The sequence below is a fragment of the Anas acuta genome, chromosome 9, assembly GCF_963932015.1.
Source record: "Anas acuta chromosome 9, bAnaAcu1.1, whole genome shotgun sequence".
NCBI lineage: Eukaryota > Metazoa > Chordata > Aves > Anseriformes > Anatidae > Anas > Anas acuta.
Window position 1 is genome coordinate 3,609,459 of NC_088987.1, and position 19,524 is coordinate 3,628,982.

The 19,524-nt window shown below is 35.8% G+C and overlaps 1 long non-coding RNA gene across 1 annotated transcript; it reads right to left on the reverse strand.

Annotated features, from left to right (window-relative positions):
* Window positions 1-5,306: 5,306 nt before the first annotated feature.
* LOC137861221 (uncharacterized) lies at window positions 5,307-15,262 on the reverse strand. Its single transcript, XR_011099479.1, has 3 exons — window positions 15,078-15,262; window positions 14,098-14,120; window positions 5,307-11,686 (listed from the first exon to the last, which is right to left on the reverse strand). It is a non-coding gene; the product is annotated as an uncharacterized lncRNA (long non-coding RNA).
* Window positions 15,263-19,524: the final 4,262 nt, after the last annotated feature.

Consider the following 19,524-nt stretch of genomic DNA (forward strand, 5'->3'; position numbering starts at 1 on the left):
AAAGAAATGCTAATTTCTCTTCTAAGAACATTACTTGAAATTATTTAACAAATTCCATTTACTATTATCCATTAATAAACAGTAGGAAACATTCAATAGCTAATAGGACATGTTCGAACCTTGATGAAGCACTTGAAGCAGCTGGATTGTATTTTGGGTTTCATCATTAAATGTTTTGTATCTCTATTCAGTTTTGTTTGAAATAAATTTCATGCAGATAAATGTTGTGGGAAAGAAGAAACACTTTTTGTCCTGAGCTTCTGAGATGACCACTTGGTTGACAGTTAGCACTAAGACAAATGAGAGAGTGCTATGCTCAAATATGTAAGGTCTATTAAATGAAAAATTAGGCTGAAGTCTGACAGCCAAGGGAAAAGTCCATTTCTATTCCCCATGAAAATCAGAGGAAGTTCAGAAAAGTACTCCTGGAGGTGAATGTGCAGTGGGGACTGTGAGATGCTATGTGCTACAGCAGGAAAAGCACTGCCAAGGTCCTTCGTAATTACCAGGAAGTGATAAACCTGCATGTGATGTGACATGGTAATGGGGAAAAACTGGGTCAAATAGGAATTGACCATTCTGTTTTATGGGAGGCATAGAAATCTGGCACCAGAGACAACCAGCTATTATTGTTGTACCTAAATCTTCAAATCTTTCAGGAGAATTACTGAGCAAACATTTGTCAACATGATTCTGTTCCTGTTTTGTTACCTCTATCCTTTATTGCTTCCATTTAATTACAGGGTAATCACTGCTGAAGTTTATGTTGCTGTCAGTTGTTTTGCTTCTGTAGGAATATCCATCAGCAGCCCAGAAATCTCAGACAGTCTCAAACGTCAGCTTACACCTATTTTTCATTTTGACATGGTTTATAGCAAATGTCATTACAAGATTGCATTTAAGCTTCTGGTGACAGCATGTCATTGTTCAATTAAGTTTTTAGACACCTCTTCTAATTGTATATTTCAGCACTTCATATTCCTATGATTGCTGCTCCTTCCTTGCCTTCCCCAGTTGTTTAAAAGGCGGTAAAATCTCTCTCCTTACCTCAAAATGTGAAGATTGTGTTGATTTTATTTTGTAAATGTAATATTCGATTTACACTCACAAAATTTGCAGGCTGACAAGTCCACACAATACAAAACTTTCTCGTGAATCCGAGGGACAGGGTAATTTATACATTGCTGGAAAATTGCAGCAATGATATTTCCCCACAAGATGCTGTTTGGGGGAAATTCCTGTATGGATAAAGGCACATTTCAATCACTCTTGTAATGATGCCCTTGACTGCTCTGCTGAAGTACTCATAAACCATTCCGGTCTCAAGTTTTTTTTTCAGGTAGATGTTAAATGTTAATCAGTAAATGGGTAGATAAGGTGTCCTACTGTCATGAGATTTCTTGATGCAGCAACATAAACAAGGAGATGCAAAGAAGCTGATACCAGATGGATCAGATCTCTCATCCACCTGATGAAGACAAACAAAAACTCCATACAGGCAGTCTGAGACAGTTAATAGCAATGTTGTTGTTCTCATTACAGGTTCAAATGAGTTATTGGTTAGCATACAAAAGCAATGTCTGGCAAGGATTTAGCATACAAAGGATTTAAAGAAATACTCTTGTTTTCTGGTATGATCTTTGTGATAGTAAAACAGCCACAAACACCTTATGAAAAAAATAATAATTAAAAAACACAGAATTTTGCATGCAAAATATTAAAAAAACTTGATGAGAAAATATATTTTCCAACAACATTACTTAGTTACTTACTACAAACTGACAAATGCATGTGCAAAAAAAATGTCTTCTCAGAGGGTAACATTTTATGTGAAGAATTATTTAATTACATTTCTGGAGATTAGGCAGGTTTTTTTTCCTATTAAAGAAAGAAATAAGAACCTAAGTTAAATCTTTGTATGTGTGGAATATATCTAGATATTTATTCTCATCCCTTCTTGTATTTTCCTTTTGCCATTCTCTTTCTATTTTTCTAACCACCTTTTCTAAACACCTAATTGTATTCGCATTCTTTCTGTGGATTAGATAATTTTATATTTTCTTTAAAAGCAACATCAATCTATTTCAATAGTGTGAAGTCCATTTTCTTTTTAAGTTTTGTTAGCCTGAGTTATTTTTCATCTCGTACAAGTCATTATATCTTCAGAGATTTTGTTATCTCTGAGCTCATATACACCAAGATAAGATTTGAGATCCTTTCTTCTTCTTTTTTTTTTTTTTTTTTCCCTTTTACTATGTCCTTTTTTATTTTTTTTCCCCTCATATGGTCTTTGGGTTAGCAAACGAAATCTTCCTTTGTAGTGGAAAGTGTCTGACTCATCCAAGTACATCTTAATAGATAATAATATTGCCTGTGGCCAGGATTTTCAAAGATAGGTAAATTACACACCTATCTATCTCCCATCAGCTTTCATAGGATCCTTCATGACCTTTGAAGAAAAGTGAATGTTCATTAATTTTTATTTTCTTCCATTTAGAGTTTGTATTACTCTTATAATAACTACCTCAGACACCAAAGAAAGAAAAAGTGAAGAGCAAATGTTTGTTTAAAGAAAGGTAAGTGAGCAAGGGAGCCACAGGCCAGGGAACAAATGAGTTCCTTCCTGAGCGAGAACAGAGGAATAAAAAAGATTACAAACATCAGTAGCTGAAACTCTCATAACAGTGGAAATTATTAAGGGAAGAAATCTAGGCAGAGAATTTGTGTTCATCTAATCACAGACTTTTTGGAAAAATCTAACAAAAGTCAATATGTAAAAAAAAAATAAAATAAAATAAAAAAGGAAGCTGAAAACAGTTGTTTTCATGATTTAATAGAATGCAGTCTCAACAGCAGAATTTGTTAGTTGTTAAGTTGTTTAGGAATATTAAAGGTTTTTCATTACTTGAATTCTCTAAGTCAACGTTAAACACTTTCATGAAAGATAAGTTGTAGCTCAGCAGCATGATGGATGTGGTGATACAAAGCCTGAAACCTTTTGGCTGTGCTGTTTGGAGGTCAGACCAGAAACTCTTATAGAACTCTGTAGTCACAAAGTATTTTCATTCAACCATTTTAGTGTTACATACATATTTAAGAAAGAATACCTTTGTATAAATGAAAAATGAAAGAGAAATTTTTACCAGCTTTGACCAGATCTACACAACTGTTCCAAGGAGAATAAATAAATAAAATAAACGTGAGAAACCCTCTGCACTTTCCTCATGCTTATCGTGTTCCTCAAGGCAAGGCAGAGGAAGAAATAAATAAAGTGATAGCTTGGGGGAAGTATCTCTGGAGAACATGGCATTGTCATTGGGAAAATAAATGAGGAAGGATGACATGTAGGAGAAGAATTAGCAAAACTGTTCCTGACATTTGTTAGAAAGAAAAGAGCTCCCAGCAGCGTTGCAATAATGCAATACTTTAACACATGTAGGAGCACCACAGAAACTGAAAAGCCATCAACCTTCATTGACAAAGAAGTAGGTGATTAATTTTGTTTAAATGAAGTTTTAATTGGCTGCTTGAAAAAAAAAAAAAAAATCAAGTTTCACCCAGTTATATTGTATTGTTTGTTATTACTTACATCTGTGTTAGAGCAAAAAGAAGGAAAACTGTAAAGAAGAGGAAAGGAAAACTGTACTCCAACTGTAAACTAGAACAAGCTGAATATAGGTTAAGAACATCGCATTTGACAAAAGACAAAATCAGCTATGCAGTACAACTTAGTTTCTAAACTCTACAGCCTTTAGCTAGATCTAAAATTCTGTTTCTTCAAATCCCTATCCCTGAATTCACATTTGCTTCTAAGGCTTGCAGAGAAATGGAGAATCTGAAGTCCTGTGATGTGATCATTTCTCCTGTTGCTCTTGAATCTGAGACTTCTGTTTCTGCTCATGCTCACAGCAGCTCCAGCAGACACTGGTAGACAGAGCATGAAAAAAAAATCCTCTGCGGGAGTACAGAAGGGAAAAAAATGATGGTCCTTGACCAAGGCAAAATAAACTCAGAATTTGTCAGATTCAGGTGTGACTTGTGGCAAGTCACCTGTCTAAATATTCATAGGAAAAAAGTGAGTATTTGATTACTTTTAAATTGGGTCCTTAATCTCTGTAGGCCTCATATATTCTTTTCCTTACAGAAAAGGGTTTTAGAAGTATAAACTTACATGTTCTTAGAGTCCTTAGAACTGTTTAGAGAAAACATTCAGACTGGTATAGACGAAAAAAAGTTTAGAAATATGCACTGGTTTAATTTAAAGCCAAATAAGAGAACTTTGGAGACTGCAATTCATTTCATTCATGGGCGATTCATTGAGATTTATATCAGTCATCATAAAAGCTTGGATGCCAGTTCCAGCTTTCCAACAATCAGAAAGCTGGAGTGAATTTTCAGTCTGGGATTTGCTTTAACTGCCTAAAGTCTCACAATAGAAATTAAGTGCAGTCAACCAGGTACTGTGTTGCATAGGTCACTACTTCTGCATTTGTTTTAGTATTTTAGTTGAGTTTACCTCCTGACCAGCTTTAATTTGCAAATATAAATGTTTATGACTACAAAATTGTGCAGACAAGCTACATTTTTGTACAGATGGCAGAGTTGGAAATTCAAGTCTCTGATTCATTTATGCAAGTGCCTCTCTTTGCATATCAAATGGCTGGATATGAGATACCATAAGCAGAAGCCTTGCACATATGTATTTTGTGAACAACTGCCGGAACACCAGAATAAATATTTGGCCCTTATTTTACCAAAACCTACCACAGAAACATAGTAACAGATGTCACCCCCTTTTTATTGTGGACTTATTGATATTCCCAGGGTTCAAGGGACAATCACTTATGGTTTATTATGGTATATAGAAAGTCAGTGTTAGTGTTAATTATATATCACTTTCTTTTTTCTTTTTCATTCTTTTTATTTATTTATTTATTTATTTTTACTAAATTGCTATTTGGACTGGATTTTAGGGGAGGGGGAATAGTCACTAGATTTTGACTTTTTTTTTTTTTTTCATGTCTACTCTTTCCAGCTACTCAGTGTAAGTACATGGGTCAGCTTTTAAGGAAATATTTTTAGGAAGTCTTTCCTGTGTGAAAGGAAGAACATTTGATATAGAAAAGGGTTGTTCACAAGCAGAAAATTCCAGCAATTAGTTGAGGTCAAGCCCTGTGTCCTGTCTGGACTGCTGTGGGAAGCAGAAGGGAACTGCTCATGGGCAGCATGGGTTGGGCTGGCAGCAGGCTACTCCCAGCTGCCCTATTTCCCAGGCAAACATATGAAAAACAAACAAAAGTCATAAATATTTGTTTCCAAAATCAGCTAGTTAATGATAGAGAATATAAAAGTCTCATGAAATTATGATTAGATGGAGCAATATTTTGAGAGCTCCCAAAAACACAGACATAAGTATCTCATTGAAATAAAACCCAATACACATGAACTTTAGTTCTCTCATGAAAATCAAAATAAAACAAAAAAGCAAATGTGGAGGAAAAGCTCTGTGTATTAGACAAGATTATTAATTTATGAAAAACAAGACAGAGTAAACATTATTGCTTTGTTTGATTATATTACCAAGCACCAATAAGTAAGAAGACTCCAATCTATTACGTTATATATGTATATAATTCACTAGGCTCATCTTGTGATCTTTATTCATGTACTCTTCTGACTTTATGGCAATTTTGTAATCATTATTCAGCCTGTATAGAATCATATACTTCTGTGAATTAAACTGAGAATCAATTTTCTAATTAGCATTACAATTGTTAATGAAATGAAAGATTACATGAGTTGCAAGTGCACAGAGACATAATGCTATCAGGCATTTAAGTCAGACATATTTAAAATATACACTTCCTATTAGTCAAAATTTCCACTTCCTGCTGTCTCTAGAGTTTAGCAAGATCATAAAACTGGAGCAGCATTTCATGGAGTTCCTTAAAGTTATTATCACAGTATTAAATAAGATCTTTCCTGCAAGGGAAAGAAAATGATTGTTCTCTCTCCTAAGCTGACTGTGTAAAATGTTCTTCAATAAAATCCAAGAAATTAATATTCAATGATTTACAGTAAATCTCCTGAGCACTGGAGGTTTGCTCTAGATGGGAAAAGCAAACACTTATGGGGTACATTATTATGATGGCTTATGCTAATTAAATTGAAGCAGAAATGCTTAATTTATGCTTTACCATCAAGTGCAAAGGGGAAAATTCTTTCTTGGTTTAAGCTTTATCTTGTTAAGAGGATTTACCTCCTTATTTCCTATAATAAAGAGCTATTTTTGAGACTATACTGAGAAAGCAGAGACTTGCAGAGCTTTTCTGCTAGTTGCCATGACACTTTGGATCTCAACCTACAGTTCAATACAATGGCTGCAATTAGGTTAATTAGAACATTATCTCAAAGTACACAGCTATTGTAGAAAAGAAGAAACATTCTCACTGAATATGCTGCTTGGCCACCAATACATGATATATATATTTTTTTAAATTACATTTTATAATTATAATGAATAATTTATTTCTTTAGGGGATGCTTGATGTTTAAATATTGTAACTCAAAAAATAAATACAAGTTCCATGTAATATTATATTAGGACATTTGAATGTAAGTTATTTTCTTCTATAAAATAATGAGAGAAAAAATCCCTCTTATAAAATATTATACTATTTTAGCTCATTAACAGTTTCCAAATTCATACGCCTTGATGAAAGATCACACACAGATATATACATATATATATTAATCTCGTTAAAGGAATATTTTTGTATTATTCCCTACTTCTGCGTGCAAATGTGATTAAGCTTTAATTTTTCCATTATCACAGCAACTAGACACTCTTCTCTAGGTAAAGGAATCAATTGTGCTAGGTGCCGTTCAAATAGGAGGAAAAGATTTTGTTCTACACCAAAAATAGGAGGCAGGTGTAGACAGAGAAGTACAGGAAATAAGAAAAGAAAATGGTTAGCCTGACGAGATGGACCATCAGCTGCTCATCAATAGGCAGCTTTTCCTCTTGTTGTTTCACTAGTAATTACAAAAAGTAAAAATATACAGGAGAAAATGCAGAATTTTATGCATTCTCTAAAAATTAAGCATGGAAGGAACAGCTGAGGAGCCTGTGGAAGAAATGCAGTTCCACTGAAATCAGTAGTTCTGTCAATGATGCCATGATCCAGTTTTTAAGAGTGTACTTTGTAAACTTTTGACTTTAAAGTGTTGAACTTCTGAGATAAATATTCAATTACCTAACATTATTTTGTCCATATCTATGTGGGTGACAAAACTGGCACTCAGTGTGCGGTGTAGAAGGTGGACCTCGGTGCTACATGATGTAAACTGCAAGATTTCAGCTCATCTTAGGAAACAGACTGGACCCGTCAGTGTACTCTGTCGTCCCCAAAATATATTCAAGTGCACTGCCCATCACCCAGAGAAGCTGTACACACTGTATAAACCTGCCGTGGGCAATGACTTAGCAGCATACATCTCATGAATGTCATAGTTGTCGTTGTGAAATATCAAATGCCAAGATTTTCATAATTTATTTCCGCATATTTGACAGGCAGGGACTTTTTGAGGACAGAATTCTAAATTTAAACACTTGTTTCTGCCTTTTAGTGTCTCAAATTGGTTCCCATTCCCAACCCCATTTATCAATCATTTTCACTAATCATTACTGTCTGTATTTATCTTCTGTGATCACTAACCCTCTTTTCTCCACATCCTGAAGACAGGAAAGTTGCTGCCAGACATTATGAAAACTAATGAATATTTCTGAAGTGAAAAGATGGAATACTGACTCCCCAAGGAAAATGATTGCAAAACTCCTTTGAATTCCAGGAAAATCATGTTTTCACTGATAAGGAATGTTAGATGGTCAGCTAAGCACACAAGTGTATCTCACCTAAGGGTGGCTTACACTGGCCCTCTAGGATTTTTGCCCAAAGTCCAGAAACAGAGTTCAGGTGTTGAAGTAATTCTTGATGTTGTTTAATTTAATTTTTCCATTTGTCCAAACATCTCAAGTCATTTTTTTTTCCCATTTCTTCACAGATCTTTACAGGATTATTATTGTTATATCCTAATCCTTTGCTTCTCTGAAACAATTGGAAGGTTACTGACCTAGCACTTTAGGTATATCTGACAAGTCAGAAAAAAAAAAAAAAGAAAAAAAAAACCACACTCCCAGAAAATAAAAATGCCCATAAAACCCAGATAACATGAAATTCTCATACCTTAATATAGACCAAGCACACCACTAAATCCCAGTTCTCTACACAGGCACGAAGAAATTATTTTGCTCCATTATTTTGCTCCATCTTTAAGACTAACAAAGCAAAGTATTTCAGACCACAAGATGAAACATTTTAACCAAAATGAAATCTTTTAGTTTCCTCTTTTAAATATGAAGGAGAGAAAACATTTTATTTTTTTTTTAATCCATCTGACATGATTGCACGTAGAAAAGATTTGCAGTGGTCTTGTACTCTACAGCTATGCTGTGAAGATCTTCCTAGGACAAAGCCTGACATAAGTGGCCTGACTCAGTTCCTAACTTTTAATTCTTATTTCCTCGTTCAACCTTTTTCATTGTTCTATCTGTTCAACAGTCTCTGCTCTGTGTATTTACAGAGTATGCACATGTGTATCCAACAAATAATAATACCGTGTAAGGTGTTATTGAGTGAATCACAGCAGAAAAAAATAAAATTAATATCTCAATAGCCATTCCTGTACTTAATCAAACAACCATAACCTTTGTAATCAATTTAGAGTCTGGAAACCTGCCATAGTACACACTTTCTAGCTCAATCTGTAGCACTTCATCCTCTCAGTTCTGTTTATCTCCCAGTCCTGAGCGTCAACACAACAACCATCACATAAAGTTTGGACCCAGAGTAGCATTTTATCTTCCAACTGAAATATTTCACAACAAATAAAGAAAGCAAAATCTGAAATTGTGCTCCTTAAGGCAGTGAAACTTGAATGTGAGACTAGGATATGATAAAATGTGTTAATGTGGGTAGATTCACAAATACCAAACACAGTAAAATGTTAATTTCCCAATGTTACTGTTTTTCTCTTCTGTTTTCATTCAGTTTTGGTAAATACATCTCCTCCTCTTCCAGTCAGCTACGAACACTGCCACCAACCCAGTTTCACATTGCTGTGAACAGATTACACGGATCTCTCTCTCAGCTCCCTATTTCCTCTCTTATTCTAAAAACCAAAAGCAAGAAAGTCCATCCTCACCTTATCTAACACCTTTTCTCCCTCTTCTCTCACCCTGCCACACTGTTAGTGCCCTTTCTTACCTTTTTTCTTCTGTATAGCTAAAACCCTGCTCACTTCACCCAAAGAAGCTGACAAACTGTGGTGCTTTAAACCATAGCAGTAATATCTTCTGCCACTTGTGATCTGGAAAACGTCAGATATTATCTTGTCTATTTTTACTTTACATTCTTCAGTGAGATTATGTTTGTACAGTGCATGGTGCAAATGGAAACCTGCTTCCCACTGGCCTTTCAGCAGGACTGCAAAAAATGAAAACCCACCTGTGGGTGCCAGGGAGTTGGCAACAACCTTGTGGGATGTAAATAACTTTTTGATTCACTGTTCTCAAGCTTCCACTGATTATTTTTTTTATGCAAAGTCTGTTCATAATCTCATTTATTGTCCTCTACTGTAGGGTCTCTGCAGCTGTTTTGCTAATAATAAACAAGCACTCATCCCTCTGAAGAGCTCCCCCCCCCCTACATTTTCCTTGTTCTGCTTCACTTACTTTCTTACTTCACTCATTTCTTCTTAAACTTACTAAAAGGAGAAAAGGACACTGCTTTTCAGGAGAGCAGAGACAGAAAGGAATGGGGACAGAGAAAAAGAAAATGAAAAAAGAAAACTCAGCTTCTCTATAGCACATATTTGAGTACTCAAAGGTGGAGATCTGGCTATGCATGTTACCTGAGTAATGCAAAAGCTCAATTCTTGGTTTTACAGCATGGGAGAAACAGGTGGATGTCCAGTGCCTCTGGCTGTCAAATTGCAATTGTCTATGGCAGTCAAATTTCAAAGTAATTTGTAACAAAAATATCACAGAGAAAAAGAGATTCAATCTCACCAAGGAGATAAGGTGTTGGTTTTTTGTTTGTTTTGTTTTTATCGCATTATAAAAAAGTTTCCATTTTCATATATGAAGCAATAAATTCTGAGGTTTACAACCATTCGTTGACATTGCCCATATTAGGGTCTCCAAGATTCTGTTTCCCTTCTGTTTTTTTTCCTGTTTGTGGAAGGGAGCTATGGCTTCCTCACCATTATGGTCTTCTACAGTGTCTTTGAGCAAGTGTGTGTCAGTCTCCTTGGGCAGGTATATATGATCTCAGGTAACTGAGACCATCTATTTGTCTCCCAAACTGACAATTCCGCATTATATTTACTTATAACGTTTTACATATATTAAACCAATATACATGCCATATGCTCTCACTTACAGGAGCAGTTCATATTTCTCTTGAGTATTCTGTCTTTAATTCACTGATGCAATGCAGAGATTGTTGATTTTTTACTAAATTTAGTAGCAGCAAATGCTACTTCATTAGTGCACCCTCCTAGGGTTTGCTTCGCAATAAATTCTGCAAAAAGGCTGCAGACAGGGTGCACACAGTACGGGATTTTTATTTATGCCAGGATTCCACCTGGGGCAGTAAAAAACACCAGGCCCTTCAGGCTTACAGGGGTTGCCACTTCCTGGCTTTTCTTCCCTCTTTGCTTTGTTAGGGTCATTCAACCCCAGCTTGAGCACACACACAGATTGAAATGAAGTGCAGTCTTTGGAGGGGGGGAATAAGAATTGTTAAAACTGGGATTAGAGGGAGAAATACAAGCAAGGAAAAATTCCCAACCTTTAGTTCATTGTTCCATGACATATCAATTGCTCCTAGTGAATTTTATGTGAGAATTTATTTAATTGCCATATCAATTGCACTACCAGAAAGAAACCTGCCATATAAAAGCACCTGTCTGAGTCAACATATACGCAGCATAAATAAAGACTGAGTACAAAGTACTTTGCCTTAAAGGCTTGCCAAAGGTTTATAAAAATAAAAGTAAAAAATAAATAAATAAATAAAAAAGAAAATAAAAATCACCTCAAAACAGTTACCACAATCATTAAAACAGAAATAAACATCTAGTCATAAGTCAAGTCTACCCCACAAGCACACTTTGACTTTGCTATATAACATGTACATACTGGAGAAAGGCAAATTTAGTGGAAACACCAATTAGTACTCAAGAATATATTTTAAGAGCTACTTTTCAGTAGTACAAAAATGCTTACAGGTCGCGGTTAGGGGAAGAGCCTTAACTGTGATACACATGGCAGCACAGGCTATGAAAACAAAACCTTTCTTTGAACAGCAGACTGCAGAAGTACAAGAAGTGTCCCCCGCTGCCACTTGCTGACGGGCAGGCCAAGACCCCTTGCCCGTACCTAGCCCTGCTCTCTAGGGTTGGATCCAGAGGCAATAGCAGACCTACAGATGAATAACTTTGTTCTTGTTTGAAGAGATCTTCAAGCATCAGTGACCTTCGGTAAGCATGAGATCTCTCCAGGTTGCTGTGTTCAGCTGAAGAACAAATTCAGATCTAATCTGATCTTCTGAAACTTATGGACCTAAAAGAAAACAGAAAATACATTACAAATCTCTAAAAACTCACAAGCTGCTTTTCTTTTTTTTTTTTTTTTTTTTCTCCACCAAGGTGTATTGTTTACATTGAATAGGGGAAAGGACCAGAAACTACATTATTCCCATACGAAATCCAGAATACTTCTTCACCACAGACTTTAAGGGACTTGAACGTTATGGTGAGGAACAGCGAGATACCTGCAACGCAGATGCATACTCAAATACTGGTGTCATCAGACAGTACAGCACAGCCAGTAAATCAGTGGACTAAGCCAATTTGCTCCAGTAAGAGAGAAGTATGGATTTCATTATCCGAGGCCTTCTCAGGGCAGCCTTAATGGCTGCAATGAGCTCAGTAGGAAAGGGTAGCATCTGAAGGCAGAGAAAACCTCCAATAGTTATAAGTACTTCAATTTTTATCCCATAAACAAATCAGATGGGATGAGGTATGCAATAGCTTTTTTATGATAATTATATCTGTTTGTTTGGTCTTTTACCAGATCGTTAAAGCTACTGAGGTTGCTGGAGAGCCATATTTTTTCCCTTGAACCGTTTCAACTGTTCTTATTTGATTGTATTGGAGTTTCATGATGATAAAGATTTATAAGTAGTCAAGAAAATATATGTTTAAAAAGCCTTCTAAATAAAAATAATCCTTCCCATTTGAAGGAATTGAAGCAACATTGTTTGTGGTTTTTTGTTGTTGTTGTTTTTTATTTTTTTTTTTTGCATTATGAAAAAGAGGAAAACAACATGTTGGCAAGGTAAAAATATTTTAATTTTTCCTTAATGTTACAGAAGAAATGAGGAGGCAAGCAGAAAGAAAAAAATTTTAGTAGTGAGGTTTGGCACAAGTTCAAACATAAATGTTTCTTCTTGCATTGGGATTGCAGGATCAGGTCATAGGAACAAAATCAAAAGTAAACTCATTCTAGCCTAGAATTCAGTTCTGGAAACAATTATTAATTTGACTTAATCTCTTGCATTGGATTGCAGTTTTAAAACCATGGGATGAGGCAGTTGGAAAAGTGTGAACTGACACAAAAACACGTATACCTAATAGTGTTTCCACTAGAACATTCAATTCTGAACTGAAATTTAAATTCACGCTTCTAATATAACACAGTACAGTGAGGGCTGGCTTAAAGGAAATCAAGCTCTGAGACACCTTGTAGAGCAACACTTCAGTTTTACCATTTAACAGTCTGAGAAATCAAACTATGACTGAGAAATACCAATTTATTTCTACAGTTACTGCCCAAATTTTTGAACACGTGATTAGATTTAGAAGGGCAGTGTTTTCTAATTATAAACAGTTGTGTCTATGAATTTTAGCAGCTTTCTGTAGCATGCTGAGTCCAATGACAGCATTTACCACCTGCATTGCAAATCTCAGAAATTTAATTATAATACTGTGCACATATCCCTGCAGTTTCAGCATCAGTTACTCTATCACATTGATATTATTTATTGTACATGCTTAATCTTGTCACTTTCTAGTAGATTTTAATATGCTTCTTTGTATACTACACAGTAGTATGGAATTTAGGCAGAAATTTACATAATTTTACAAGATGTAAACCTACCTTCTATTCAAATCAATTAAATATCATCTGTCTGTATATCACTTTTTTTGTTGTTTTTGTTTTCAAAGTCTCCATCACATCAATACGCAGTTTCATTTTCAGGAAGCAGGATTTCATACGGTACATTAGAAGTAACATTTCCTTCCATTAAAACATTCATTTACATTTTTAAGATGAGACATTTTTCAAGAAAGTAATGATTTTTGAATGTAACGTATTTTAAATCAGTATACAAAAAAGTTTGTTTTTTGAGGCCATTGGTCTTAAATTTGCCATGGTCCCAACATCCAGTCTGCATTGCCATACTCACCCTGTCACTGCCTCGGAGGGGAGGGGGGGGAGTGGTAGGAAATGAAGAAAGACAAAACATTAGTTTAGGAGATGCAACAGTCATGGCTTGATTTTACTTCTAGCTCTGGCACTGGAGATACAGCAAAGCCTACTTCTCCAAACTCTTCTTTTCCACCAGCATTTCCACCTTTCTATAATTACATAGGAGTTGACCTAAGTGACTTAAGTGGGGGCTCATAGCGCAGCAGCTTTGACATGACTCTGGATCAAAACACAGGAATACTGTCTCCTGCTTAAATATAAACTATGTTAAGAAAGATAATCCCATGCAAAATGTTTACCTGAAAAGATGTTGATTTTTTTTTCTCTACTTCCATCATCAAATATTCATGTATCAATCAAATTAAAATTTAACAATACCTTTTTCTCAATTCTTTTTAATAAGAGAAACAACTATTAGGAACTACAGAAAAAAAAAAAAAAAAAAAAAAAAAAGGTGGAAAAAAGGTGTTTATCCTTACCGTGATTCCTCAATATTATTTTTCTGTGAAAAACAAAACAAAACAAAAAAGCAGAATTTTAGTAGTAGAAAATAGAAAACAGACACTGTATAAAACAGAATAAAATCATTGGTGTTATTATTGAAGACAGTTTGGTTAGGGTTACCATGGCTAAACTCCACCCTGCTCACACTGCTTCTCTTTGTGGTGCCCCCAAGGAAAATTCCTGGATGTTCCATGTACCATAAAAGACTTCCAGTCCCCCTCAGCTGGTGCTTTGGATGACTTTAAGATGGCTTTAAGTCATCAGCATCTAAGGACATGTGTTCTGTGTTCACAGCCTCTGCAGGAAAGGGAAGCAGAGGCACTAGGGGAGAGCTGGTGTCCGGGACATCAGCAGTGGTTTTCAGTTCTTGTTCAGGGGACTGCAAACCTCAAGCACTGTGGGGAAGTCCCATGATATGGATGTGCTTGAGGCTCTTTGAAAGTGCTCTCAGGTAGTCTGAATGCAGCTGGGGTATAGACTTAAAGAGCTGCAGACAGACAGAATAGTTATATTTTTAGCCTACTTAACCACAGACTGGCATGCTTTAGCGTTGTCTGCACTACAAGGGAGTGAGAGACTTGCTTCTGAGCTACTGGCACTGACAATAACATTTGTGTTCAAACAGTTGAGCTTGCAAGTGAGCTTGAGGAATACTTCAAATCACTCTCTGCAATTATCAATCAAATAGTACATGAAGTGAGCACTGTTCCTCACCCTGTCCTTACAAACACATTCAGTGTACTTTAGCAAAGAAAGCCTATCCATGTAAAATGAATCTTGACCAAATTATTGAGCATTTACCCCAGTAACTTTCCTCTTTTCCTTTTTTCCCCTTTTTCATCTTTTTTTTCCTTTTTTAAGTTGGAGGAGTCACATTCCTCCAACTGCAGAACACAAAACCTTCAGTATTACTGATACACTCAGAGAAAATTAACCAGAAAAAGAAAAATCTTACAAGCTTGAATATTCAATAGTTATCAACAGAGCCTTGGTTAATTCTGTACAAGTTATCTTCATCCAGGTCCCATGGTGAAATTGGCATACAGTGGCATGGGACATTCTTCTATAGTCTAATGTAAAAGTCTAGTATGCCTTCCAAAGCACCGTACCTAAAAACAAAAAACAAACAAACAAAAAAAAAACAAAACACAAACAATATAAAAAAATGCATCCACTGCTCTATCTTTATACCTATTTCAAAATCAGATGTTATCCAACTGACTTTCTCAATGACTTTTGGATATAATTAAAGAAAACTTAGGGAGTACATTTATATATATATATATATAATATGATTGCCATAATACCTTAAAGTGGCTAAATTCAAAATCATAAGTTCTGATGTATAGAAGCCATAAAATTCCACTGATAATATATTTTTTCTTTTTACTTTTAGTGGAATTTGGCTAAAGTATCATATGCTGAATACTTCAGAGAAGGAGCTATGATGTGGTGTAATGGTATATATTTGGGCACAGACTTCAGGTCTTCTTCTAATATAACTATCCCTGCAGGAATTTCATTAGATTAGAACTAATTACTGGCAAAAAAAAAGCATGATCGGGATCCAGTACTATGAAACTCATTTCACTCATCAGACAAGCGAACAGCATTTCCAAAGAGATGCTGATATTCTTTCATTGAAAGCTGTGTATAGAAAAGGCTCAAAGACTGCTTTCAGTTAAACTATATGAGGCAAGGAGGGGGAAAGTAGAAATGAAGAAGAGAAGGAAAAGACATACATAACCAAGATGTGCTCCAACCTGTAGCACTTCTGCCTGTCATCCTCAGATGAAAACAAGGCAAACTCTTGATATTGAGGTGACACCAAAAATAGCTCATGTAAGCCTCGTATTACACAGATGAGGAAAGCAAACAAACACATCATATCTGAGTCTGCTGGAGATATAAAGATTTCATCCTATAAAGCAGCTATTATATTTCCTTCGGCCTAGCAGTCACTGGCTCTGAGGCAGCTGCAACAGCAAGATTTTATTTCTGTCGAAGCAATTGCAGAAGGGGTCATTCATGCTGAAAGAGAGGATGAAATAAAGATGCTTCACTATGCAGACATTTTCATGGGAAGGAATGAGGCTTGTACAGTTGGTACCCAGCCTAGTCACTATGTCCGTGACCCCAAAGAAGTCTGCCACAAGTGCCACCACTGCAAAGCCAGAATCTGACCCCTAGAGGAATAAGCATCTGCAAAGCTCTGCATGTATTTGTATCTATGTCTCCTCCAGATGATAGAAATGTGAAATATTTTTTAGGTTTGTTGTGCATGAGAACAAGAAATGCAGTGCTCCAGAAATAGCTGAACTCAGTGCATTTGCCCTTAATACTGTTTTTGACAGGAGAGGGCCAATGAACACAACACACACTGACAAAAGAACTGATAATGATGAGCAGAAAAAGAAATGACATTGTTAGTTCTGCAAGATTCTTCCCTTCAAAAATGTTTGTGCCAATACTGGCACATAATTCACATCTTTAATGTTCAACCTTGTTTGCCTTTAGAAAGTAAATATTTGTCAAATCACTGTACTCTCTGAAGTTCCTCTGGGTTTAAGACAGAAATTTCTCCTCAGACACTGAGGGAGACTCAGCCAGAGGGAGACCGCAGGAATTCAGAGCAGAAGATAGAAGCTCAGGCCTAGATGAAAACAAAAGATCTGAAGAGTTAGAGTCTGACCTAAGGCAAAGGACTGGCTAGAGTTTCCAGCTCCATGGCTGTCACACAGAGCGATCAAAGCGAGGGATACGGGGTTTTAGAGACCATCCCCTGAGTGGTTCAGAGTCAGCCCACTTGTGAGGGTCATTTACAAAATGATGGAAAGTGCCACCTGCAGCCTAATCACCGAAGCTTGTGCAGGCTTTTCTGCTGGCCACAGACCTCAAGCATATTTTTTCTCCACTAACATCACTCTGCAGTTCTCCAAAAGCCCCATTCCTCAGTAAATCACCTCATATGACAACACTGTAATGACTCCCATAATACTAGATGGTCAGTGAAAATCCTAAAATATCAAACACTTATTCTAGAGTATGCTTATAGCCGGAATTTTCAGGAATGAAACAAGGCAAAATTTTCAAACTGAATAAAAAATTTGGAAGTTTTCCTCCCACCCTTTTTATTTTCAAGAATATCCAATTAATTTTTCAACACACTTTGCTTTATTGACTTGCAGTGTTCTGTAACATTCAATGGGCAGTTTCTACTCTGGGCATCAAAGTAGCTTAGGATACCTTTGCAAATTGCAATTTTAATGCAGAAAATGTGTTGTCTTTATCTACATAAAAGTGTCTTGCCATTTTCATAGCTTCCTCTAACAGTGAAGACAGGGAATGGGAGCCAGCCTACTGACAAAGTTGAGAGAAACAAACGAACAAGAAAAGAAAACAAAACTTAAAGATTTTAAAGTATCTGTGTACAAAAATCTTTGCAAAATGTAGATTTAAACTACCTTGAATTTAATTTCATAATTAAACAAAGGAAAATTTGAAGCTAAGGAAATTACCAAAATAAGGTGGCTCTGATTGTATTTGGCAATATTTCCTGCATTATTCCCGTTAGCCACAAGAATAATTTGATTTTTTCTTTGCTAGTCCTTCTGAGACAATGTCAGTGTTGAGTCCATAAGCATTTTGAGAATTAATTAAAATGTCATGAAATAGTTATTTCATTAGCATATATATGGTCATAAAAATAATTATAATTACTTCTTAGAGGTGGAAGAGAGTTAAGTTTGATTGATGGAATTAATGAAAATATGGACAGTTCCAATATACTAAATTGCAGAAACTTGGAGAATTAACTATCTACTATGCAAAGTTATAATAATTACTGTAAGCACTTAAAAAGATTAATATTCAACAAGAATAATGTATCTTAGAGCCTACAATACCCATTGCAAATTACAAATGTATTTTCAACTGTTTATATCATATTCAGAAGAGAAATATCATTTTGATTAACTTCCAAGGTCTCCTAGATTAATAGGTATTTGCAGACTTCCAGAGTCCAATCAATCCCTTTAATCTTGTTATCAGATGCTAAACAGCTGGGTGACCTGATTTAAGTGTATGATTTTAAGGAAGTAATAATGTCTAATAGTTTTCAAATGCCTGCTACGAATTTTCAAGCTGTATAATACACCCCAAAATAGGCAAGTAAATGATATTAAAATAAACATTATAGTTAACATTGGAATGCATATCAACTGCTTCTGCAGCCATAAGCAACCTACACGTAATTTTGTTTCTTTTAATTTATTCTGTTTTAAAGACCTGCAACACAGTGATGATATCCTTAGAAGCCCAGGTGAACCCAACTCTGCAAATCAGAAAATTCTCAAGCTGAATAAAATCCTTGCAATTCATTAGCTGAGACCTTCTTATGAAAACTACCCATAATTCACAAGAACTTAGGGCCTGAGCTTCCTAAAGAGTGCTATTTCAAAAAAGTATCCCTACCCTGATAGGCAAACCTCCCTATTACTTACAACATACACTTATGTTTTGGGGTAGGCTGTCCACAATAAAAATGACCTCCAAGATCTGCTTGGTATCCCAGCTGCAACAAAACAGGCTGATATGAAGCACAGCAGAGATACTTTAATTAGTATTAGCTGTCCATGTACCACATTTCCACATGCCAGGTTGTTGATTTCTTTATTTTTTTTTTTAAGCAACTGCCAAATTTGTGAAGAATTATTTTTTAGAAGCATTAGCTGCATTTTAAAGGTCTTTTCTTTTTTTATAAGACATTTCCAATCTCACACCCCCCCCTCCAATCACACAAACAGTTCGGACCAAAAAAGCACTATATGGTAGGAAGAGGCAGGAGGGAGTGGGCACACACAGCTGTACATGCTGCTGCCAGGGAGTTTGTTTTACATCCTTGTATTGATACAGACACTTTGACAATTGTTGTGCCAGCTTCTCACAAATGCCATGTTTTGCAAAATGCCAAGTTAAGCAATTATTTATTTTTTTAATGTATTATACTTTGAATTATTTTCCTGAGGGAGCATATGGTAGAAGGTGACACATTTAAAATGGTCTTGCTGATGGCTGATATCTGGGAAAGTGGAAGCTTCCTCAGACGGTGTAAATAACTGCAGCCTCTCATTGCAAGATTTGCCTTTTTTATTCTGCCTGTGAAGAAATTACTACCATGGACTTGCAGTGTCTCCTAGCAATTTGAGTTCTCTTTTCCTTGAGCCATAGTCCTCATACTGGCAGTTCCAGGGATGAAATTTTATTTTCTCCCTCTCAGACTAACCTTTGGTTCACAATCCCTTGAAATATACAACACATGCTTCCATAAGACTGATTTATCTCCGGCACTGCAATAACATAACAGGAGAAGAATAAAATGAAGTTGAACTAGGCTACTGCTA